This window comes from Gopherus evgoodei, chromosome 20 (assembly GCF_007399415.2).
Source record: "Gopherus evgoodei ecotype Sinaloan lineage chromosome 20, rGopEvg1_v1.p, whole genome shotgun sequence".
NCBI classification, from domain to species: Eukaryota; Metazoa; Chordata; order Testudines; family Testudinidae; genus Gopherus; species Gopherus evgoodei.
In genome coordinates, this window is record NC_044341.1 from 3,447,436 (window position 1) to 3,451,756 (window position 4,321).

The following is a 4,321-nucleotide window of genomic DNA, read 5'->3' on the forward strand; positions in this document are numbered from 1 at the left end:
AAGCACAGAGAGGCTGAGTGATTTACCCAGAGTCCATGGGAAGCATGTGATGGAGTGGGAAATTGAAACCAGGTTTCTCAAGTCTTTGGTGAATTTCCTACCTACTGGATCATCCTTTTCCCCTTGTATAGAAAAGCAGGATTTTCCTGCCCTTTCCAGTCCTTGCACACTTGGCTTTTCAGTGTTCCATTCCATAGAATGGCAGTTCTCAACCTGTGATGTACAGACCACTGGCCAACAGAATTAGTTGAGCACATGGTGCCTGTTCTCATTTCTAACTGCTACATCACATTTTAGAATTTAATGCATACGTACTTTCCTAATATTAGTTTTTCATATAAACAGCTGCCACAGGGATTGTGTACAGGAGGGAAATCTGAGACTATTAATCTGTCTATTAAGATATAGTCTGCACTATGAAAAAGTTTGTGAATCCATAGGAATTGCCAGTGGCTGAGACCGATGAACCATCTAGTCCTGTACCATCTTGGACACTGGCCAGTATCAGATGCTTCAAAGATAGGCACAAACCCCCCCCACAGAAGACAGAACAGGAATAATCTGCCTTTCTTGAAGATCTCATCCTAATCCCAAATAGAGATTGGTTTAAACTCTAATACCACTCCTACTTTAGTTTTTTATTTATTATAACATGGCTTCAACTGCCCTGGAACCTATATGATGGGCCATTACCAGTTGCTCTAGAATTTTCACAGGAAATAATGAAAGTTCCTTTGCAGCTACCCAGCTAGCTCCTTCTAGTTTACTTTCTGAATGACATACAATACAATTTGGTTTTAGGTGCCCATAGGCCATATAAAACTATCCCTAGTCAGATCTTTGCAGAGCTATGATGTTCTAGGATCCTCACTCACTAAAGGTAATATAAGAACATAAGAATGGCTATACTGAATCTGACCAATGGTCCATCGAGCCCATCATCCTTTCTTCTGTCAGTGCCCAATGCTAGATATTTCAGAGGGAATGAACAGTATAGAGCAATTTTAAGTCATCCAACCCCTGTCATACAGTCTCAGCTTCTGGCAGTTAGAAGTTTAGGGACACCCAGAGCATGGGGTTGCATCCCTCAGCATCTTGGCTAAAAGTCAAGGATGGACCAATCCCCCATTAATGTATCTAATTTTTTTTAACCCAGTTAGACTTTTGGCCATCACATCCCCAGGCAATGAGTTCCACAGGTTGACTGTACATTGTGCAAAGAAGTACTTGTTTATGTTTGTTTTAAACCTGCTGCCTATTCATATCATTGGGTGACCCCTGGTTTGTGTGTTATGTGCAGGGGTAACACTTTCCTATTCACTTTCTCCATCCCATTCATGATTTTATACACTTCTATTATACGCTCCACTGCCTACTCATCTCTTTTCTAAAATGAACCATTCCAGTCTTTTCAATCTCTCCTCTTATGGAAGCTACACTATACCGCTACTCATTTTTGTAGCCATACAGAACAGGAGATCAGGGATCTGAGTAAATACATATCTATTTTTAAGAGAGAAAACCTCACCTACTTTCAAAAACATTTACTTTAGTCCCCCTTACAGAAATGGTCTACCATCCACGTTCCTGCTTAGAATTTAATAAACACAAAACTTACCCAGAGTCTGGAAATATACAACACTATTTCTTTCAAACTCTCTGTGAACATCTTCCTCATGCTCCTCTACTGTTTCATAACCCATGCTTCCAGCCCCAAAGCTCTTCATGTGAGAATTTCCTTCTTCTACCTCTCTAAGCCCTACATTATGCCCCCAAGCAGGGTATTTGTTTAACCTAATTGCAGCCTATATAACCTCCTGCTGCAGAGGAAACTGTATTCATTAATGAGCTTCATTAGATCTTCAGATGTTTTGAAGAAATGAAAATCATACTAAAAACCATTCCAAATTTGAACTTTGGTTACTCCTCAGTATACTCACATGTTAATGAGAATAGCTATTTTTTTGTGCAGGTTTACAATGGTCTGGTAAGTATAATAGTTTTTCTTAATAGTGTTAATGATTGATTAATACCCAGCAGCTAATAGTTAACACCAAGAGATGGATCAATAATAATCATGGGATGTCACTCAGATTTTGGCTGGCAAGCGATTGCTTGGGAATTGAGTGGTGTCACTAATAGTTTGGTCATTAAATACTTGGGATGCATTTTGCATTGTATTCTTCATTAATTTACACAGTAAGCCTTCAATCCTGCAAACATTTATGCCCATTACTATCTTTACTCACATAAGTAGACTCATTAAACTCAGTGGACTACTCACATGTGTAAAAGTTACATAGGTGTGTATATGTTTGGAAGATTGATGCATAAACAAATTGCAATCCCAGATTAAGATATAAGGAATATCAGGATTCATTGCTTCTAAGGTAAGAATCTAATAATTACAATTCTGTAGTTGGTACTACTTCTTTTCAATGTGATCTAATAAAGTATAGCATACCTGAACCAGAGTGAAGAAGCCTGGTGTTTTGGTTGTAAAGTGACATCCCTCTGGATATATGTAGCAATATGCAGTCTTAAATGTGACTCCATGCTAAAATAAACTAATGCCAACAATTAAGTCTTAAACCTCTCATTCTTGTGCATCCCGGTAAGAATATACAATATAGTTATTCAGCAAAAATATAAATACAGGGAGGAAGAGAGTTCTGCAGTCCCCAGAGAAGTAAAGAAAAAGGCTAAAATAAGTGGCTAGAAATTAATCTTAATAGTTTGACAATTTCTGAGAATCTGCTTGGAAATCTTATTTTTAGAAGTGTACATTTCTCCACAGCATTGCGGTGGTTTCATCCTTACAGGTGAAATGTTGGATTTTGTCTGAACATCCTGACCCAGTCCCCAGACTGTTTTTTCCTCCACAGTGATACTGATGGAGTAGCTATTATTTATTTATTTTGTTGGCGAGATCTGTGACACCTTTACAGTGGGTGTGTATTCACAGAATTCCATCTGCCTAGATCCCAGCCAGTTATACCCAGCCTGGACCACAAATAACAACAACTTTTTGGCCTCAATCCTACAATGAGCTGTAGGTAGGCAGAAATCAGTGTGGGCTCATGTGGATACAGAAATACTGCCATATAAAGATCATTGCTAGATTGCGGCCTGGCTGGGGATGTTTTTTATTTATCATGATAAGGATACCTGGTGGGTAAGATTTTGTTATTTGAAATTCAACATAGCCAGGCACTGTCGAGATATAGATATAGATATAGATATATATGTGTGTGTCAGAAGCATGGCTTGTTTGGTAAACTACACTGTGTGGGCTATGGCTGTTTGTTTTCTTCCTTCCTTCCTTCCTTGTTTAGTAATTCATTCTCTCTCTCCTTTTTTTTGTTTTTGTTTTTAAACCAAACAATTATCTAACTTCCCTATTACAGGGCTGCCAACTTTCTGAACAAGTGAAGGCAAGCATTCAACACTATTAGTAAAACTTTGTAATAGTATATGCCAGCATCCTTTTACTACCAAGCCAAATATGGCATTTGTGTCTATAACGCTTGAAAGGCAGAATTTGGTGGGGATCACGGACTATTTAATAACAAAAGCCAATAGGAAATGTTTCCTGGGTAGCAAGAAAGCAGCTGCTTCGTTTATGTTGGAATTCTACCTGGTTTACTCTCGGAGAGTGAAGCTCACCACGGTGCCATGGGCCACCACAATTTGATGTGCCACGATAGCATGAAGTAACAATTGCTTTCAACTGATGGCAGGCTGCACGGGCGAGAAGGAATCTGCACCCACCTTCCTTACAGGGCTGTCTTGCTTGGCTCCACTCAGTGGGGTTCTTTTATGACACAGGGCTGGGGCGGGGGGAGAGCGCCCCAGCACTAGAAATGCCATTACAATGGGGCCATTAACCGTGGCAGGTGCCCCATGGCCATGCCTGCCTACCCTGGGCCTGCCTAGGGAAACTGAGGCCATAGGCCCTAGCAGGCACCGCCCCCAGCACAGACTGGGCCACCACCGCTCTATCCCCTTTGCAGAGCTAGGCCTCCCATGGGGGGTGCCCCCGCCCCCTGCAGTACCAGAGAAGCGCAATACCGCCGCGCTACGTATTCTACAGCTAGAGCGGCTGGGACTGGGCACCTCTATCCCCGCAGAGCAGACAAAGCGACGAGGAGAGAGGAATTGACATCTGAGGCACCAATGGGATGCTGTAGGGGCGGGGAAATCCTCTTCAGAGCCGAATGCGATTGGGTCAAGATGTAGGGCGGGCGAAGCTAGATAGTCGTCCAATGGGAAAATAAGTAGGCGGGGGCTGTAAGGGAGAGAACGAGCTGTGATTGGTCCG